Here is a 22,324-nt window from a genome sequence, read left to right on the forward strand (position 1 = left end):
AAAACATGAAACAAACCAGAGGGTCACCACAACCACCACCACCATTACAACTACAGCTTCAGGGATCTTCAAATGGACCAGTAACATCATTACGGACACGTAATCTAGACCATGACACTGAATACATCCTGGACTTCTCCAACCCTACAACTGTAGGACTCATTATATCATATCCAACCCTGCACTGACACCATTTGCAGGCTCACTCTACCCTGGAAGGGGGTCCCTCTCTGTATCACTCCTTCCCAAGGTTTCTTCCTTTCTTTTTTTTCCTTGTGTGCAGAAGGGTCAAGTGTGGGGGGTGTCAACTGTAGGGCCTGTCAAAGCCCATTGAGACATACTGTATGTGATTTTGGGCTATATAAGAAATAAATGTTGTTGTTGTTGTTGTAATAACTTGGTAATCGTAGCATATTGAAGCAAGTGGAGGACTTCGGCATGTCAGCAGTAACAACTTCCACTACCATCTTTCCATCTGGCACTTCCCACCCCAGCCAAAATTTCACCAAGGCCTTAAGGTCAGAGCTTGATGCTAAATAAAGCAAACATATATAAATTTGAATCATGGGCAGTTCAAAGAAAAAAAAGTTTCCTATTTGAGAAATAAGAGTAGTGGAAGTGTGATGTCAAAACACCACCCTCTGGTTCCCATGAGATTTTCCTATAGGCTCTTATAATGACTTTCTTCAATTTATAAGTAAAATAAAATCTGCATTAAACATAATTCGTCATAACTATTGTCAGGGTACATTTACCAAAAGCTTTATTTTACTCAATTTATAAAACCATGGGAAAATCTTGAAGGAACCAGCGGTGAAATAGTCTTTCAGTTTCTGATGTCATTCCTACCACCTCTCTTATCTAATCCAGGTCATCAAACATATACCCGGTATAAAATTGAGCAAACTGTATACAGACCTATATAAAACAAATGTAAAGGTGTATACCGGTTTCAATGAAGCGACGCAAATACCCTGAGATACAACATCTATCTTCTAGTGAACAATCGTCATTGTCATTGTCATCGTCATCATCATCATCCACACTGCTATCAGAGGGCCAGCAGATACAGGGCAGCAGCATCTGGAAACAATAATATATTTCTGTTGCAACAGTACTATATGCACATCACTTCATAACCAATTTAAACTTACCAATGGGGTGAGCGAATTTTCACATTCCCTCGGATAAATATCCACATCTGTCCTTTCAGTCACCAGTGGCCACACTCTGGTTTCTTTGAGTCCTTTACGTATTTGTTTCAACTGCCGTAATCTCCTTCCAATGACTTTTTGTATAACATATATTACATTATTAGGTTTCATAAATACAATAATTATAATAGTACAAAATGCTTAAGTGTGAAGGTTAATTAAACAAAAGAAAAAAATTGCTTTAACAAAATAAAAACAATACTACCGCATATGATAAAAGGCACTCAAAAAGCCACTTCCGGTTTTCTTTGGTTGGGCCAGGCAGATCCCAAGCAAGACTCAGGTCAAGGACAGCTTGATATTCACTGCTATGATTTCAGCCTCTCCATCAAGCTTCATGAAGAATAATATTAAATGAAAGTAAAAAATTTGAATGCAATTATGACTAGTTTAAATTAAACCTAAATTATGCAACTAATGTAAATACCGGTTTTATGGTTTCATGAATATCATAGTCAGGACAGTCTTCTATTTGCACTGTAGCAGTCTCAGGTGAACAACCTAGTAGTACATGAACTATTGCTTGGCTGACTCCAGACAGCCGAGGTCCACCATGTAGAATAGAATGTCCAATCATTCATCCTGCAACTAGGAAAAGACCACTCTCTATGAGAAATTGTGATGATGATGGAACAAGATGACCTGGTTCACCTGGTTCACCATTGCAGTATTTCCTGTTTTAAAATAATGGGCTAAAAGTTACATTTTAGCAATTTACAGCAACAGCACCCCCCCCAACAAAAAAAGAGACATGGCCATTAAAACCCAGCTAGGAATGCCACTGAATAAATGTATTTCTACTTTTTTAATACCACCTTGGAGTCTGCTCTTCACAGGGCTTGCCCATTCTACGCTGTTTTGTTTGTAGAATGCAACAAGTTCTCTGTCTTGATCTTCCTTGTCCATCCTCAAATCCATGGTCATCAAGATGGGCTTTCTCATCTCATGTTGGAGAATTATTTCCTTTGTGTATAAGGATGCTGCTTTATTTTTATCTGGTTCAGTTTTCCAATCTGCAAAGAAAACAAAACAAAAAAAACAAAAACAAAGAAGCAACATGTTAACAGTTCAGCTGAAGCTAATTGTGTATTCTATTTCAGTTTTACATCTCAGAAATGTATTATGCTTATCAGTTCCAAAAAAAAATTAAAAATGCATACCATAACTCATGCTTGTGGTATCAGCTGCATTTAAATGATCACCGGTATGTTTCACAGACACAGAAACTCCAGATGTGAATGGTTCTTTCATAGACACATTAAACTCCAGAGGTGGCATGTTTACACTGTAATATACAAACTTAATTAACGTGTAATAACGGAACAAAATGCCTTTTTGAATAGATAACTTAAAGAGTTCTAAATGAATTGAACATTCATAATTTGAACATAAAACACAATATTCAATTCACAATTGTATAGTGAAGAAGACCTGTGGCAATCTTAACAGCACACATAAAGAAAGTACAAAAAACAACAATAAAAAAATTGTATAAGATTTACTGAATTTACTGAAAATATGTTGTCTCTATCACATCAAAAGGCATTTTCTTTTGACAGATGGGGCAAAAACGAAAACAATATAATGTCAATTATTTTCTTTCATGTTGTTTCAAGCATTTATTAGTTTTTTTAACATGGTTTTAAAACATGGTTTTAAAATTATACATATACTACATTTTCCCTTTAACCTTCATATGCAAAGAACAAATATATACAGAAATGCTATGTCCTAATTTTTGAGCTAATTTAGTTTCTTCAAAAGCAGCTCTAAAAATGTTTTAAAAAATATTATAATACCTTGTTAAACTTCCGAATGATGTATTACATTTAATGAACTGTTTTAATACTTAATACTTTACTTGTTTGGTCTGTTCAACTTCATCACTGGTTTCGTCAGCTTCATCACTGGTTTGTTCAACTTCATCACTGCTCACACATGACTTTATGTGTGCAATCAGGATAACTAAAGGATACTTGATTCCACATTTCTGGCATTTTTCTTTAGGCATATCATTAAAGCTTTCCGATTCAGGTGGCACAGCAGTGGTATCGAGCTCCATTTGTAGTGGAGCTACATAAAGAACTCCTTTGAAACCCTGGGTTGCTGCTTTCAAATGTTTGGCACTGTACCCACTCTCATCGGGTGGGATAAGTGTAAGCTTCCGGGAGCCCCATCCACCTTAAGAAAAATTACACAAAATACAGAAAAACACAATGTGTTATTGGATTTCATTCCTTTTATTTTGTTATGCCAGGATTCATGTTTTAAGCTTGACACAAAGGTATTTACTTACATAAAATATGGAATATGTCATTAGTGATAATGTAAAAATTCAGAAATGTATTTTATTTTACTTATTTATTTATTTATTTATTTATTTTCTTTGCAATGTTTCACTATGTTCCTGATGATTACCTGAAGACTTATAGACAAGCCAACCCCCCTTTACATCCTGAAATTTTGGGAACAGCTCCTTCAGTTGGGCACATACCTTACAATGTAAATAACACTGTCAGTATAAGTGGAAATGAACGATATAGCTACTTTAATCATGCCTGCAATCTACACATATATCTAAATGATTATTCACAATGTTAAAGTCTTCAACTCAAAACACAGCTTACAATCATCATCGAGTGACCTTATATCCAAGTTGGATCTGATGTGGATTCCAATCATGGAAATAAATGAAGCACTAACAAATTACAGTTTTTCTTGATTGCTAAAACACTATAACCAATCTTTTGAACTAAAATTTCAAAACCATAATGCTATTTTTCAAAAAGTACACACATTTCCCTGAACTATAAACACTATTCCCCTGCTTTAACACATGAGTCAGATTTGGTGAACTGTTACGAGGAGGACGTGGTGAAGGAAGAGGGAGAGAAGGAGGACGTGGTGAAGGAAGAGGGAGAGGAGGAGGACGTGGTGAAGGAGGAGGGAGAGGAGGAGGAAGAGGAGCAGAAGGAGGTCTAGGACACCAGGGAGGAGGAGGAGGAGGAGGACGACGGCGACAAGGAAGTGGAAGAGCAAGTGGTCTCGGATGGTCTCGGATGAAATTGTCCATGGTATGACTATGAGGGAGGCCGGGCAACGAGTACAGCCAAATTTGAGTCGCTTTACTGTTGCCTCCATCATCAGCACCGTCAGGGAGGAAAACATGTAGATGTACTTGCAGTAAGACTGCTCTGTACAGTAACTTTTGAGTTACTAAACTAAAGTTTCTTGAGTTTCAGTATGTTTCCATTTATTCCTGTAAAAAGGATGTGTGACAGTTACAGTAATGAGTGCTTCTATTTTTGAAGGACACAGAGATGACCACCTGGTGGAGGAAGGTAATGCTTTTGTCAATCCACCTGCGAGAGATTCATTTTTGAGTGATAAATGCCATCAGCCTCTCCACAATTGACCACATCCTCCGAAAGAACCAACTCCGAATGAAACAGGCATACCACGTCCCTTTTGAACGGAACTCTGACAGAGTGAAAAACCAACGAGCGTAATATGTTCAGGTATGAGTTTTGATATTGTATGAAGTATTGTGTTTCATCACAGCATGGCAGTTTATGCTGCCATTTGTGCACTCTTGAACTGTGGTTCAGGGTAGAGATTTACTCTACTGTGTTATGTGTTTTGCAGAGAATATTTGAGATTGAAGGACGGCTGTTCCCCATGAAATTATCTTTGTGGATGAGGCAGGTTTTAACCTGACCAAAAGGAGGAGAAGGGGGAGGAACATAATTGGCCATCGGGCTATTGTAAATGTCCCTGGTCAGCGTGGAGGGAATGTCACTATGTGCGCAGCCATCAGCCAACGAGGGGTACTCTACTGCCATGCCATTCTAGGACCCTATAACACTATGCTTCTCCTTGCTTTTCTTGCATATGTTCCAGCTGGACTACAGGGAACCAGCACAGTAAGAGCAGCCTCACTACGTTGTTGTTTGGGATAACGTCAGCTTCCATCACGCTGCTCTGGTTCATTACTGGTTTACCAATAACCCAAAGTTTTCTAACATCTTTCTGCCTGCATACTCTCCCTTTCTAAACCCGATAGTTATTTTCGGCATGGTGGTGGAAAGTGTATGACAGAGAACCTTATGTCCGTGTTCACCTCCTCCAGGCCATGGAAGAAGCCTGCCTAGACATATCAGCAGATGCATGCCAGGGGTGGATCAGGCATGCAAGAGGATTTTACCCCCGCTGCCTGGCTAGGGCCAATATAGCCTGTGATGTGGATGAGATTCTCTGGCCTGACCCCGACCAAAGACAGGATGCTGAGGTGGAATAATGTTTTTGGTGTGTGTTGTACTGTACATTAATAAAAATGTGCCACTATATATACATTGGTTGCGTCTTTTGTGTTCATCGTGTGTAAAGGTTTTTGAGGGGAAGAACCACAAGCAACATAACTTGCCAGTTTTGGAAATATTGTTTTTAATTTATTGCACCAATGTGTAAGACTATGTTGTTGTGTGTGTTTTTGAGGCCTTGTGTGTGATGTCTGTGGGCAAAGTTTGTTTTTTCAGCAAAAGTGAATGGTTTTGAGTGTCAAGCTTCATTCTGACCTGAAAATACGATGTTTGGGAAATTGGGTGAGACGTTATGGATTTGTGTTTACTGTTTTGAGAATACGAGGCATAGTTTCAAGAAATGTGTTTAAGCAATCGAGAAAAACTGTAACACTTACACAGGAGGCGAGCTGTGTGACGCGCCACGACAGAAGACAGTAGAACCTGATGATTAAAATCAGGGATAATGTCAACACTGAATGCGAAATTCCTAACAGCAAACGGATTCCCTGTTCTATTTCTAAGCTCTTTACAACGGCCGCTTTGTCACTTAAAGTTGTATAATATATAAATATAAACCATAAATGCTTAAAAATCACTTACCTCTGGGCGATTCATGATCAGGCAGAAGAATGGTGACCTCCTGAGCCGCACGCTCGCGCCAGAAAACTACTGCAGCTCTGTAATTGGCCAAAATGCTTCATTCGACTTTTCCGAGATCATCTACGCCTCCCTGTAGATGACCTCTGACCTACTTTCTGTACGATCTGAATTTCTGCATTTGAATTTTAGAAAATTGAATTTGATATTTCGAATTTGTTCTTCATCTTGAAAACTTTAAGTTGTATTTTTAAAAACTGGATATCTGCAGTCTTAGAATTCAGAACAAAACATTCCTTGTTTGAAAATATATGTCTATAAAACTTAAAAAAACCTTAAAAAAATGAGTTGTGTTCATTTTCAAATGTTTAATATTCAAGTAAAATAATTTCAAATTCAAAGCTATTTTAAATCCCATATAATATTCAGTTTTGATAAATAACACTTGTAAATAATTCAAATTTACACAATTCACATTCAACACCTCACTGAACACCACACACAATTTGCAGAACACCTAAGTCAATTTTCAAACAGACACATTTCACATTTCAACTGTTCTTGTAACTCACAAAACAACAACAACAACATTTATTTCTTATATAGCCGAAAATCACATACAGTATGTCTCAATGGGTTGCACTGCCCATATCAACACAACTGTAAGAAATTCAAAACACATTTGTAAAAAAAAACTTTTTTCCTCTACTTTGTCAGGCTGGATTTTATTCAGAAATAAAGAGCAACATCAATACTGTGACACTTATCATCTCACCGTCTGGATGGCTCAGGCCATAAGATTACGTCTACATCACAGGCTATGTCTTTATTAGCAAGGCATCTTTGGAAGAATCACTGTGTGTGACTAATCAAAGTGAAGTGATTGTCACATGTGATACACAGCAGCACAGCACACGGTGCACACAGTGAAATTTAATCCACAGATTATGGCAGTGCAAAGAGTGATGTTACCCTCTCGCTACATTGATGATTGCCCTCTGTCCAATTACAATTTCCCCTCTTGTTCAAGTCTTTGCAAGATTAAATCCACACACACACACACACACACACACACACACACACACACATATATACATATACATATAATCATGTTGGATTTCCTCAGCATTCATTTGCAAAACTCTCTGAAACACAGTGAAGGACGTTGTTCAATTGAAAGACAAGGACGTTGTTCAATTTATCTTATGTCTACAGCGTATTAATTTTACACGGAACTAGGTTACATGTACAATGCACAATGCCACACAATATTAAGGTGAACAATACATACCTGCACATACACATGACACAGATGTTTCTCTCGCTCGGAATTTCTGTCAAATGGTACTTGATACAGTTGCTTCATGTGTACCTGTTTTATTTTTTGAGGATTTGACCAAATGTTGTAAGAGAGACTTGATGGATGTTATTGAAACTATTTTTATCATTGATGACATTGGCTTGGATTTATCTCAATCTGATACAGTTTTTGGCCAAAACCATGTCTACAATCTCCTCTACCAGGTTCCAGACAACATCAAGTGATTTCAGAGAGAAGATATCACTTTGCAAAAGGTCCATGAGATGGTTGCCGTAGGGTCTCCCCCTACTTTGTCTGGAAAGAATTATGTTTTGAAGGAAGGGTTGTTGTACCATCAGTCAGGGCAGGACAAGGCTGAGCAGCTGGTGGTGCCGCCGCAGGGACTCAGGGAGCAGGTTTTAGTCATGGGGATTTCAAATTCCCTGGGCAGATAACTTAAGTACTACGAAGACTTACGAGAGAAACGTGGCTAGGCTTTATTTGCCTAGTGTATAAGGACGTGTTTAAATTCTGCTGATCATGTCCGGAGTACCAATTAACCAGAAAGCATAAGACCCGACTGGCCCTACCCTTTACCACCACTTCCAGTTATAGAGGTTCCCTTCACCCGCATAGCCATGAACATTGTGGGTCCCATGGAGAGGACTAAAACAGGCTATAGGTATATCTTAGTAATCTGTGACTATGCCATTTGTTATCCTGAAACCTTTCCGTTGCGCAAGATTAGCACCTTGGCCATTGCACAGGTTTTGTTACAGTTGTTGTCCAGAGTAGGCATCCCCCAAAAAGTCCTTACAGATCAGGGCACTGCCTTTTTGTCTAAGCTGTTGGGACAGGTACATTGCTTTCTGGGCATTAAATGCCTTTGGGCCACACCCTTACACCCTCAGACGATGGACTTGTGTAACGTTATAACCAGACCCAAAAGAACATGCTGAGGAACTTTGTGGGAGCCAACAGGAAGGACTGGGACTGATTGCTGCCATTCCTGCTCTTTGCCTTCCGGGAGGTCCCCCAGGCCTCCACGGGCTTCTCGCCTTTTGAGTTGCTATACAGGAGTCCAGTGAGGGGCCCTTTGGATGTGCTTAAGGAGGTGTGGGAGGGTCCCAAGTCACCCAAAACCCATAACATTCTAGTCCATGTTCTCCAGATGCGTGACAAAACAAGTTGTTAGCTAGGTGGCAAGGGCCCTGTGAGGTGGTGCGGAAAATTGGTCCACCTATGAGATTGACCTGCCGAAGAAGCGGAAAACATGACCGACTTTTCATTTCAATCTTCTGAAGGAGTGACATGAGAGGCAACCAGGCATACAGCTTGGTGGAAGAGGAGGAAGAAAGACTGGAACAGTTCTTCCCCTTGTGCATCTTTCCTCTACATTGGATTTATCTCTCTTTTCTCCCTGCCAGCAAACAGAGCTCAAGAAAATCATGCCTCCTAGTCTTTGGCAGGAAAGGCCGGGCTACAGCTCTGTGGTGGAGCACAACATTCCCCTCACGGACACTGCCCCAGTGTGCCAGCAGATGTATCTGGTTCCTGAGCGTCTTCTGCCAGCATTCAAGCCTGAGGTGGAAGAGATGCTCACCATGGGCATGATTGAGAGATCTTTCCATGCATGGAGTAATGGTGCCCAAAAATGATGGTACACTATGCTTTTGTATTGACTTTTGACAGGTGAATGCCCATTCACATTTCGACACTTATCCGATGCCTCGGCTTGAGAATTTAATAGAACACCTGGGCACTGCCTCTTTCATCACCACCCTGGACCTGTGTAAGGGCTACTGGCAGGACTCCAGGTCATACACTGCTTCCATAACCCACAGGGTCAAATACAGCCTGGGTCATCATCCTCTAACCCCACTTATCAGAAAGATGTATTCAAGAAGACCTTCAGAACAGTCTACATATGGCCTACACGAAGGCAGAGCCAAAAATATCTACGCCCACCTATACAAGTACCGATGGGATAATGTATCCATAGGGTGAAAACACACTGCAGAAAGTGACAGATGCTACTCTGCATCACTTCCAAAAAAAAAAAAAACTGATTCAAGTAATGTCATGATACACAGTAGTTTGATTATTGGAACTATGTATATTTCATTTTTATACAACTTGTATATTTTTCATTTTAGTATTCTTGTTATTATTTTTCACATTTCTATTTCTATTTTTTCACAATAACTATAGTTATGAAGGTGGTAGTAGCCTAGTGGGTAAGACACTCGCCTGTGAACCAGAAGACCCGGGTTCAAATCCCACTTACTACCATTGTGTCCCTGAGCAAGACCTTAAGTTGCTTAACCTTAAGTTGCTCCAGGGAGACTGTCACTGTAAATACTGATTGTAAGTCGCTCTGGATAAGGCGTCTGATAAATACTGTAAATGTAAATGTACATCTAATGTATAGTAAATAGTAAGTAAAAAAGTTTTATGGTAATCTTGAGTAATCTTAAATTGTACATATGGTGTCCAAAGACTCAACACACATGCCTAATGGACAGGCTAGAAATGTCTCTACTAATGCTGCCTATTCTCTTTTATAGCAATATGTTTGATGCAGGTTTATGATTAATATTTAGTACTATGGGTTACTTGGGAGTTTAGCTTCTACAGCCTCTCAACCATGCAGCTGTGATATATACAGTACAGAGATATTCTCTGTTTAATATAGAACATTTTCATTAAAAAAAAAGGTATAATCAGGATAATTGTTTGGATGTATTTTTCAATACTATGTGGTATTGCAACAAGTCATGAATTTACATATCATCTACAAGCATTTAAGCACATGAAGCAGAAGCATGTGTAAGTGATCACATCAGATATACACTTGTGTTTTTAATGATTATTCAAAATGTTATTTAAAAAGTCCCACATGGGACTATAATTTTGGCCAAAATATGGGATGTCACTTAAAAACAGGCATATCAGCATCATCACAAATATTAGTTTACACACTGACGCACTGACGCAAATGTCCACATTTGGATAAGCAATTTTTTAATATCACAGTCCTTTACTCTAAAATATTTACTTATTTATTTAGGTTTCCCATTTGGATACTACGCTGAACTGTCTCTCACTCAAATGTCAGAGAGATCTAGTGAAAGGCCACACACACACATGCGCAACACCCTTTTGTTTAAATCAAATGTATGCCAAACAGCATTTGCACTTATTTTCTCTAACTGCGTGCAATCTATTTTTGGAATTTTCCACCTGCTTTGTTTGTTTCAATAGTAATAAGCAATAACCAATATGAAACAAATACGAAGAAGAAAATATGCAGGTGTTATTGCTCTTTTCCCACATGTGAACATGCTGCTGCAGGTATCGATTTCCTGGCTTGTGTTAAGATGAGGCTGAGTGTGTGGTTTCCCCACAGAACCTCACATTGATTTTTCTTCTTCTTTCTAAAGTCTTATGGGTGAGGGAGGGGGGGGGGGGGGGTCTCGTAAAGATGAGTCTGACCCAATCAGTTTCATATTATACCCAAGAGATCGTTGTTACAAATGCATTTGCTGTTACATGGCAACAGTCAGTGAGGCCTGTCACAGATAAGCCACGGTGAAGGTGGGATCATTTCAGATGCAACCATTACATGTAAATTCAAGACAGGGTATGAGTGGAGCGGGGGAGGGCGATTTAAAAAGCTGCCCCGCGCTGTTATCACTTTACTGTCAGGTAGAGATATTTAGCAAGAAATTTACTCAGGTATGGGAGTAAAGTATTACACACACATTTGAGGAAACCCAGTCCTAAGATGTTGTCTCTTTAATAATCATCCTCTAATTATCCTAAGTAACTATTTATCCTAATTTACTTTGTTACTTCCATGCTCTTGTCACTTGTCTGTGTGATGCTCCAGTTCTGTTCAAAAACCTGGGTTTGGTTTCATTTGTGTTCTTGGCCCCTGGGTCCAATTTACAGTTTTTCTCGATTGCTTAAACACATTTCTTGAAATTATGCCTCGTATTCTCAAAACAGTAAACACAAATCCTTAACGTCTCACCCAATTTCCCAAACATCGTATTTTCAGGTCAGAATGAAGCTCTACACTCAAAACCATTCACTCTTGCTGAAAAACCAAACTTTGCCCACAGACATCACACACAAGGCCTCAAAAACACACACACTACAACATAGTCTTACACATTGGTGCAATAAATTAAAAACAATATTTCCAAAACTGGCAAGTTATGTTGCTTGTGGGTCTTCCCCTCAAAAACCTTTTCACATGATGAACACAAAAGACACAACCAATGTATATATAGTGGCACAGTGGTGGCCTAGCGGTTAAGGAAGCGGCCCCGTAATCAGAAGGTTGCCGGTTCGAATCCCGATCCGCCAAGGTACCACTGAGGTGCCACTGAGCAAAGCACCGTCCCCACACACTGCTCCCCGGGTGCCGGTCATGGCTGCCCACTGCTCACTCAGGGTGATGGGTTAAATGCAGAGGACAAATTTCACTGTGTGCACTGTGTGCTGTGCTGCTGTGTATCACATGTGACAATCACTTCACTTCACTTTACTTTACTTTACAGTTTTATTATTTGTACAGTACAACACACACCAAAAACATTATTCCACCTCAGCATCCTGTCTTTGGTCTGGGTCAGGCCAGAGAATCTCATCCACATCACAGGCTATATTGGCCCTAGCCAGGCAGCGGGGGTAAAATCCTCTTGCATGCCTGATCCACCCCTGGCATGCATCTGCTGATATGTCTAGGCAGGCTTCTTCCATGGCCTGGAGGAGGTGAACACGGACATAAGGTTCTCAGTCATACACTTTCCACCGCCATGCCGAAAATAACTCGTCTATCGGGTTTAGAAAGGGAGAATATGCAGGTAGAAAGATGTTAGAAAACCTTGGGTTATTGGTAAACCAGTCATGAACCAGAGCAGCAAATTTGGCTGTACTCGTTGCCCAGCCTCCCTCATAGTCATACCATGGACAAGGGCATGGTCAACTAAAGTGGCTTGAATTTCATCCGAGACCACTTGTCTCCTTGCCCTTCCCCTTCCTGGTCGCCGTCGTCCTCCTCCTCCCTGGAGTCCAAGACCTCCTTCTCCTCCTCCTCCACCACATCCTCCTCTCCCTCTTCCTTCACCACGTCCTCCTTCTCTCCCTCTTCCTTCACCATGTCCTCCTCGACCTCCTCCTCATCCACCTCCCTGGTGTCCTAAACCTCCTTCTGCTCCTCTTCCTCCTTCACCACATCCTCCTCCTCGACCTCCTCCTTCACCACGTCCTCCTCCTCGACCTCTTCCTTTGCATCTCTTTGGATCCATTGTTTCAAACCTGAATGAGCTGACTTTGGCCCTTTTATCTACCCATCAAAGTTTCTGACTGGTGTGTGATAAATTTTGACTCCTAGTGTTTCCACTTGGTTAATTGTGTGCTAATTGAGCTCAAGCTGTGCTGACTTAAGTTAACATTATTGAATGCTCGTGCTTTCCAAATGACCACATGGTGTAAGCACTGAAAATGTAGGGATTTGTGTGTAAAGTTTTGCAGTAACAGTTCACCAAATCTGACATGTGTTAAAGCAGGGGAATAGTGTTTATAGTTCAGGGAAATGGGTGTACTTTTTGAAAAATAGCATTATGGTTTTGAAATTTTAGTTCAAAAGATTGGTTATAGTGTTTTAGCAATCGAGAAAAACTGTAAGTTCCTGTTTGTGTTTAACTGATTATTAAATATTAATAATAAGCATTTTTACCTTTTGTTTTTCTTGGTCCCAGTGGGGTTTCCAGGTTCACTGCTGGGTTTCTCTATTCACTGGATTTCTCAAAGTCACTGGAGCGAGTCGAAGCAACTGGTGTTCAACCCTGGTAAGTTAACCTCTTAAGTAACACTACATTTTATACAGTACTCAACACAGTTCTTTAACTGGGCCCTGTTGTCGCTGTTTAAATTCAGTTGCAAGCTCTCTATCATTTATGGTGGGAACATGTGAAATGACATACCAGCATGTGCAAGCACAAGAGAAAGACATCAAAGCTGACGACTGTTTTACTGTAAATTACGAACTAAAGAGCATACCTGTGCTACCAATTTTTAAAAGAAAAAGAAATTGTACGTAATTAAGCCGCACTTGTCTATAAGCTGCAGGTGTCCCCATTGAAACGGGATATTAAGATGTTACAGGTAAGATTTTTAACTTAAGCTTTTAATTAAATAAATGCTGGTCATATACACAACTACATACAAATGCTTTTTTCAGAATAGCATACTGCTTTTAACAGTATGTAGCGCTCTTTCCTGAGTGTACGGTGCACTTCCTGAGCCAGTGTGGCAAAAGGCTAACGGCAGGGTTGGAGGGCTGTAGGCTGTGTGGTGAACACATTGCTGGAATTTGTATTAAATTTGTGCAATTGTAAGAATGGACATCACGGGAGCCTGCTTTTGCCTTGCATAACAGATGTCTGCAGGGGGAAGTGTAACATTCCTGTGTCGATGGTTGTGCGTGAAGATTCAACACCTCTGTTTTACATGTCTTTTGTCTGAAGGTTACGTGTGAAGTATCAGCCATCAGGACCGCCCACCCTCTTTGTCTTCCCCAAATGGGAGGCACCGGGGGCGTGACATCAGAAACAACAGGTTCTGATTGGTCAGTGACAACTTCCTGTAGGCCAGGGGTATAAAAGTCTGCTCACATGTGGAAAAAAGGGACCTCTGAGCTTCTTGCTCAGGGGGTTTTCCATCGGAAGCCGGGAGGCTTCTGAGCCTTTCTCTCCCCCTCTCTTTCTCTTCTCCCTCTTAACTCTTTCTTCTCATTTTTATTTTCTCTGTAACCTTGGTACCTTTTTACATTCAATATTCACATGTAACTACAATAATTATTTACCGGTGTTAATAAATTATAAACTGTTCATTTTTAACCTCTATTGTGCCATGCCTCTTTCTGCCAGGTAACATCAAATTGGAGTGGTTGAATACAGTGCTTTGTGTGGAGGGAGAAAGAGTTTTTTCTACACACTCTATTCTCTTCTCCCACACCACATGGACTTCATTGTTTTTACACAATTAAAGTCAGCAATACGCCAGAGACGTTTGACACAATCACTTCCTCTTTTGTGGAAACCGGGTCCACACCAGTGATCAATGGTTAGTTCTTCTGGTTCTTTTAGCCCTGCCCACATTCCTCCGCCATGGAGGCACCGCCCAGTCTGTACCAGCCTGTAAGCCGCTGTGAGAGCTGGATCCTCCGGTAGCTGGTAAGGAGGGCGGGCCAGGCATGGGCCTGCATCCTCCTCCAGGGGGACAGAGCCCACTGGAATGTATGAGGACCCAGCTGGGACGGGCAGGAAGAGGGCCTGCTTGTCCCAACGGACGCAGAAGGGGCTGGCCGCATAGTCAGGCATACTAGGAGCCAGGCATAGGCCAGAAATGATGGACATAAAACATGCAGAAACATGCAGGAACAAGGGCTGGAATGGGAAGACATATATGAGATGCACCAAATGCAAGATGTTCCTCTGCATAACCAAAACGAAAACATACATCCTAGATTATCACAATATTCATAGGAAGAAGAAAAGCAGAATTGTTTCTTTTCTGTGTTACAGGTCTGATTTATGGGAGCATATGGGAGCTCATCCGGGATTTTTTTCCATGTTTTGGTGCAGTAAGTTGTTGTTTAATGGATTTGTTTTGTGCTGTGTGGAATGATTAGTCAGTTGTGTTGGCATGTATGGTTTAGGTGTGGCCCAGAAGTGTTCATAGAAGTTAATACTCTAGGTTGTAGGCACTTGCGCATCTTTGTCATTTTAGTTTGTTGTTTTTGTGCAGTGTCCTGGACAAAGGGCACCATCGTGATGAGCCTACTTCTCTGTTAAAAACCATGAGGCATCACTGATATTTGGGGGCCTAAAGTCACTTTGTTCTTGGTATCAGACTAGGGACTTAAGAGTAGAGAGAGAATGTTGTGTTAGTTAGATACAGGGGGGTGATCTCCTGGCGTGCTTGCACTTTATTGAAATAGTAGATTGCTTGGTCAAAAGGTTCGGTTATGAGTACATATGTATAACCTAAAGATTATTTTTGCAGCTCCCTCAGAGCCTATGTGCAGATGCAACAGGTGGAGAAGATTAGGTTGGTAGAGACGTTAATTCTTCCCTCTATGGATCCTTGTGAATCTGATGTTCTGGAGGCAGGCACTCCATCACAATTATTTGGTCATGCATCACAGGGTTAGACTTTTGAATAAAAAGTTATTTGAGATGCAATACAGGAAATGTTATGTGGAGTGGGAATTAGAATACAAAAAGTTAAGGGGCCAAGAGTGTGAACGTGAAGTGTTGGTGCATAAGTATAAATTAATAGAAGAGGATAAGTTGGGGAATTAGGGAAGTGTTCAACCTGGGGACCATGTTGGAGGTTTGAGTCATCCAGCTGGTTAGATTACTTCCTAAATTCAACAAATGTGATCCTGATGTTTTCTTTTCTTTTTTGAGAATGTTCCAGAGACTCAGGGTTATGGAGACTGAATTGTGTTGCTCAGAGTGTTAAAGGCCCAAGAGGCATTTATAGTTTTGCCAGATTTTTCAAGGAAAAAGGTTTCAAGGTATTGTCACTGGAAGAAGAGAGACAAGCAAAATTATATTGAGATTGCAAAGGACTTGCACAGTCATTTGTTGATGTATTGCTGTGGTTTTTACTACAGTTGAAGGGTTGTGTAACTTAATTGTTTTGAATCAATTCAAAACATTCTTCCAGAATAAATCAATGTTTATTGATAAAGATATTTATTGATAAAGTGTCAGGCTCGAGAACCACGTAGTTGGAGTTATATGGTGACTTCTGGGTTTTTATTTTCAAATGTTCATCATTCAAACCCTCCTGTCCAGTCTTAAAAGCAAAGAGCAGTCATAGTAAACCCGGTTCTATCAACCTGTTGCATTGGTGAAAGTTTGTCATTGTGATACACTGCACAGCACATGGAGCACACAATGAAGTGTGTCCTTTGCTTTTAATGGGTTGTGAGCAGTGGGCATCCATGACAGTAGCACCTCAGTGGCACCTTGGGATTTGAACCGGCAACCTTCTGATTATGGTGCTAGGCCTCCACTGCCCCAGTTAGGGCAAATGGGCAAACACCAAAGATGTCTGGAGACTTCCTAAAGCTTGTCAAGCAGCATTTGACAACGTAAAGTTTTTGTTAACTTCTGGCCCAGTGCTGATGGCGCCATATCTAGACCGGCCCTTCCCCTTCAGTTGAACTATTGTTTTGGGGCTACAACATGTTTATTTTGGTAGTGTGCTCTGTTTAAGGGGGGAGTGTAACGCCTCTGACCATTTTTCTCCCCTTTGCAAGCCCTGCACGTGGAGGTGAATCTATGAGGGGCATCAACGTGGGTGGGTGGGGTTCGGTTAGAGGGGACATTTATGTCGGAGGGGGGGAGGTGTCCCCTCTGCCCCCCCCAAAAAAAAACAGAAACCACAAAATGTTTTTTATTTGAACAATATATTCATGTTTGTTGAATGCGCAACACAAGTTATAACAAGATTTACACCCTCCCCAGCCTAATCCTCAGTGGTTCAAAGATCTGTCTCCGATGGGAGGGGCTGCTGTTGCTCACACCCAGAGTGCTCTGCGAGGTGCAGTGCAGAGCAGAGCAGTGTGGCATGTATTTAGTTGCTTGGTGAGTTTTTAAATGCATTAAAACTGGTGATTGATCACTACACTTGTTCAACAAGCACAACACAGGACACATAAAGCTACAGTTCAGCTCCTTTGTGCGAAGTCTGGGATGTTTCACATAGACAACATATATTGTTAGCTTAAGCAGCATGATGTGTTTATATTAACGCTGGGATAAGAGAGAAAGACAGACAGATATGTATATATAGGGTGTTCTGTAGACAGGTATCATATGGACTAATAAAGAACAACAGATATAATTTAATATTATAAATAATATTTAGAAAGTGTCAGCAGCAAATGAAAAAAGCTCCTGAAAATTATACTGTCTAATGTACCCCCGCCAACAATGATGAGGGATATTTGCCCCTGTTGCAAGCAACAGAAGACTGGTACAGAATGTTAACGTTTTGTTCTATTTTTACACATAAATCATCTTATTGTACTCTACACCGGACATACTGTAAAATTTAAATAAAACTTTGTTCCAGTCCTATTTGTCTGATTTTCTCAATCCATCTAGGGAATTTTTGTTCAGCTACTCTTCCCCTCATGTCTGAAGTGCCCTTAGGCTCTATCTTCTATTTTTACTTACTGCATACCTACTGCCACATGGGTTGATATTTAAGAAATACAATATTGCTTTTCACTGTTATGCAGATAATATCCAAAGCAGTGCAGTGGTGGCCTAGCAGTTAAGGAAGTGCCACTGAGCAAAGTACCGTCCCCACACAGTGCTCGGCGGGCGCTTTTCATGGCTGCCCACTGTTTAGGGATAAAAGAAGAGGACACATTCCATTCACAATGACTTTCACTTTTTTCACTTTCAAATCTAATACTCGACTCTGCCTTTCATTGACTGCTTAAGTGAGGTAAAAGGCAGATGGTCTTACTGCATCGCTGCATCTCTTGTCCCCATATCTGCACTCATCTGTAAAAATGTGGTGTGATCTTTGATAGTTTGCTTAAATTTCATGAACAAGTGAGCTCTGTCATAAAAACAAGTTTTTATCAATTAAGGACTATATTAAAGGCCAATCATCCCCCTAAAGATCTGGAGAAAGTAGTACACTATTTCATTACCTCATTATTGGATCAATGTAATTTGTTATATTTTGGTATTGGTCAGTCAATAATCCATAGGCTGCAACTGGTGCAAACACAGCAGTTCGTCTGCTCACTGGTAAGCACAAGTGTGACGACATACTCCCCATTCTGACCTCACATCATTGGTTACCAGTAAACATTAGCACAGAGTTCCATATCTTGTTTGTTTTTAAAGGGTAAGTACCTCAGTATCCCATAGCCTTCTTCACATATACAGTTCAACAAGACAACTTCGGTCATCCACACTAAAGACTCGCTGAGACAGAGCCTTTGGGTTTGCAGCTCCAGGGCTCTTGAACAAACTTCTCTTTGCACATTAGATGCTCACGACCAATGATTGCTTTTGGTCGTCCCCTATTTCCTTGTTCAAATTGTGCTGTCACAACATGCATCTTGTTTCGTTGCCTCTCTAAAGTAATTGCATGATGCAGACCAGTTAAGCTGTCCCATATGGCCACAGGAATGATGACCTGTGGTGATACAGCACTCAGGAAAACCAACTCCTGAACACAGATAAATTCTAGGAAGTCAACATCCACAGGCATTCGTGAAAGTGCATGCTCCAAACGTGACCGAAGTCTCCCCCATATATGTTCCAGAAGTATCTGTTCCTGAAAGACAGCAGTTAGCTTAGGAAAAGGAAAGCATAAATGACATGACCAAAATGGTTAATGCTATAGAGGGACTTATTTTGCAAAGCTGACAATTGTTAGCTCATTGTTGTCATTTATTACAATAATGCACATTTACTCACACACAACATAAGAAACTGTAAAATGTTTTTTTTTTTTTTTTTTTTTTTTTTTTCATTTGCTTTTTTGTGCTGTTTGCTTAGATTTCATTTACAAATGTTTTTGTAAGTTACTAATTATAACCATTTAATTGCACAGAAAGAGAGCAAATAATTATCAAGGAACATTATCATTGAGTTCAACCCCTCTCAAAAACTCCTATTATAATCACTGAAGTGGTTAACACTGTGCAATTTACTGTGCACTTACACTGTATGCACACATCTGTAATTTGTTATTTATGATGAGACAACTCGCTAGAGAGCAGAGAGCGCGCAACAGCAAAAGTTTCAGTCATGACTCATCTGAACGACTCTGATTGATCATTGCATTCATAAAAAAAGAATTGCGTGTGATTGTTTATAATGCGTAACATTGTAAAACGCGTCTGTTGCGCAACACCAGCCAGTGAAGGCAGATTAAAATTTAACAGCTGATGATTAGGTATCAGCTGATGATTATGGTCAGGTATAGACCCTCCCTATAGGTCTATAGCTGACAGAACAAATAGACTCAGGGATAGTTTTTTCCCCAAAGCTGTTTCCATACTGAACTCAGATCTGTACTGAAAACTGTCATATTTGTATTATATTGCATTTATATTATACCCTCATTTTGCGCTATCTATACTACTTCTACCATACTGTGTGCTGCTCGCCACTTTGGACCAAAGTATGTTTAATCTGATTTAATTGTCTGTCTGTGTACTGTAGTTATAGTTTTTAGTACATCACTTATACGCTGCTCTAAATTTCATTGTACTGTGTATAATGACAATAAAGGCTTTCTATTGTATTCTATTGTATTCTATTCTGTCCTAGTTAATCCGTACCTGGAGTTATTACGTTTACACCTTGTCTAGACTGGACGCGAGTGGTGTGACGCGCCACGACAGAAGACAGTAGAACCTGATGATTAAAAGGGATAATGTCTACACTGAATGCGAAATTCCCAACAGCGAACGGATTCCCTGTTCTATTTCTAAGCTCTTTACAACGGCCGCTTTGTCATTAAAGTTGTTGCGGCGTGTTCGTGTTCTATTTAGACACGGTGGCATGCTAATCCCTTTTACATCAAATATACAAACACCAGAGACCGCTCAGATAATGTTTCACATGCTGGGAACGCTAACACAATATATAAATATAAACTATAAATGCTTAAAAATCACTTACCTCTGGGCGATTCATGATCACGCAGAAGAATGGTCACCTCCTGAGCAGCTCTGTAATTGGCCAAAATGCTTTGTTCGACTTTTCGGAGATCATCTACGCCTCCCTGTGGATGACTTCTGACCTACTTTCTGTGCGATCTGAATTTCTGCGTTTGAATTTTAGAAAATTGAATTTGATATTCCGAATTTTTTCTTCATCTTGAAAACTTTAAGTTGTATTTTTAAAATCTGGATATCTGCAGTCTTAGAATTCAGAACAAAACATTCCTTGTTTGAAAAAACATGTCTATAAAACACAATTCACATTCAAATAGTTTTGTCATAATATTAGCTTCATAGTCATAGACATGCAGCTCCTCCACAATGCCATGCCGCCATGTATTCCCCAAAAAATTCGGACCAGTATTTCACCATTGGATAAGATCTAGCTACTAAAAATAAAAAAAGATCATTCATAATTCATCCAGGCACATGACTGTTAAAATGTACTGCAGAATTAATTATAGAGGAATTCTGTGTTGTAGTGATTTAATATTTCAGTGAGATGGAACTTCATTTTGGTACCGATGGTGATGAAAAAGCAATAGGATCAGTAATGTACACTTTTTCTTCAGGCTGTTAAAATGTTTCATAACGCTGCATTGACGACAACTTAATTGGTAAGGAAGGTTTGTTAAAGTGTGTCAGATGCATCATGGTCTAAAGAAGACAGCATCCAACTTTTGCTAAACTCTGCTGTTGTTGATTATGTTGTTGATCAAGTGTCTGAAGGCTTGTTGCAAAATTTCTCACTATGGTTTTGCATGCATATGCATCCCTATAACCTTTCCTCTCTGGTCTCAGGCAATGACCCTGCCCTCCTGCCTTCAGTCACCCCAGGAAGCTTTGTTCACCATGTTTTTGTCTGCACGTTGGCCCGTCATCAGGACTTGTGGCCTGGTTACCCTTGCACACCCACTGGGGCAGTGGTGGCCTAGTGGTTAAGGAAGCGGCCCTGTAATCAGAAGGTTGCCGGTTCAAATCCTGATCCACCAAGGTGCCACTGAGGTGCCACTGAGCAAAGCACCGTCCCCACACACTGCTCCCCGGGCGCCTGTCATGGACCTCTGGGACCCATTGGTTTTGCTGTCCTTATCCTCTGGGCAAACAGGAGGTGCCTCAGTGGCAGGAGAGCTCACCCAGGGCACTGGTTTATAGGAGAACATTCCTCTTGCAGTTGGACAGGAGACAGAGAAAGAGGTATATGACAGATAGACAGAGAGAACAGAGAGAGGGGAAAAGAGGCCATCTTCCCAGTCAGAACTGGACATGGTGCAGGTTCTGGAGCTGGCGACCCCAACGGAATTAGAATGGCAGTGGGCGGAGTGGGCGGAGTCAGGTGATATAGTACCTGGCAATCATGCTGAAGCTGCAAACTCAGATGCAAGCAGGCCAGGTGACATAGAACTTGAACAGCCCTGTTTTTTTTTTTTTTCTCACCAAGCTATGCTGACCTTCCAACAATGAAAAAAGTGAAGGCATGATCAAAAGAGGCAAGTAAAAAAATATAGTAACTGTCACGACTACGGACTTACGAGGGAAGGAAGCGCAGAGGTCTGACATACTGGGGAGGGGTTTTTATTCTACAACAAATAAACAATAAACTCAAAGAAACAATGGCGCGGTGGCCGAAAACAGTTTAACGTAAATAAAGAACTTAAACAAACCCGTAGGCGTGTGGCGATTGCCAGAACTCAAAACACATGAAAACAAAACTAGGTCAAGTTCGTGCAGCGAGTTCACGAAAATGCCAGCGACCCCGAACGGGCGAAAACTTCCGGCATTTATGGGGCGTCAGGATTGCATTCCGGTGTGGAGCCCAGCTGCAGGCAATCCTGACAGAGCCCCCCTTCCAAGGGCTACGTCCTCGGAGCCCCAACAGTACCATCAGTGGAGGCGGCGGGGCGGACGGCGGCAACCACAGGGCTCCTGCCCTGCTGTATCCTCCCCTTGGAGGACCCGGTCCCTCGGGCTGGCTCCCCGGCGTGGTCAGGCGTGGCGGCCCCGGTCCCTCGGGCTGGCTCCCCGGCGTGGTCAGGCGTGGCGGCCCCGGTCCCTCGGGCTGGCTCCCCGGCGTGGTCAGGCGTGGCGGCCCCGGTCCCTCGGGCTGGCTCCCCGGCGTGGTCAG

The 22,324-nt window shown here is 41.1% G+C and overlaps 2 long non-coding RNA genes across 4 annotated transcripts; both read right to left on the reverse strand.

Moving 5' to 3' along the window:
* Positions 1–302: 302 nt before the first annotated feature.
* LOC114765111 (uncharacterized) lies at positions 303–2,503 on the reverse strand. Of its 3 annotated transcripts, none has more exons than XR_003742578.1 (5): positions 2,375–2,503; positions 2,030–2,227; positions 1,420–1,888; positions 1,155–1,288; positions 303–1,083 (listed from the first exon to the last, which is right to left on the reverse strand). It is a non-coding gene; the product is annotated as an uncharacterized LOC114765111 (long non-coding RNA). The 3 variants fall into 3 exon arrangements; XR_003742579.1 differs by having other exon boundaries at positions 303–532; positions 948–1,083; positions 1,420–2,227; XR_003742577.1 differs by having other exon boundaries at positions 1,420–2,227.
* A 516-nt stretch (positions 2,504–3,019) lies between these two features.
* Positions 3,020–6,397, reverse strand: LOC114765110 (uncharacterized). Its single transcript, XR_003742576.1, has 4 exons — positions 6,116–6,397; positions 5,911–5,956; positions 3,633–3,708; positions 3,020–3,395 (listed from the first exon to the last, which is right to left on the reverse strand). It is a non-coding gene; the product is annotated as an uncharacterized LOC114765110 (long non-coding RNA).
* Between the last annotated feature and the right edge of the window lie 15,927 nt (positions 6,398–22,324).

Source organism: Denticeps clupeoides, chromosome 15 (genome assembly GCF_900700375.1).
Source record: "Denticeps clupeoides chromosome 15, fDenClu1.1, whole genome shotgun sequence".
In the NCBI taxonomy this organism is placed as follows: domain Eukaryota; kingdom Metazoa; phylum Chordata; class Actinopteri; order Clupeiformes; family Denticipitidae; genus Denticeps; species Denticeps clupeoides.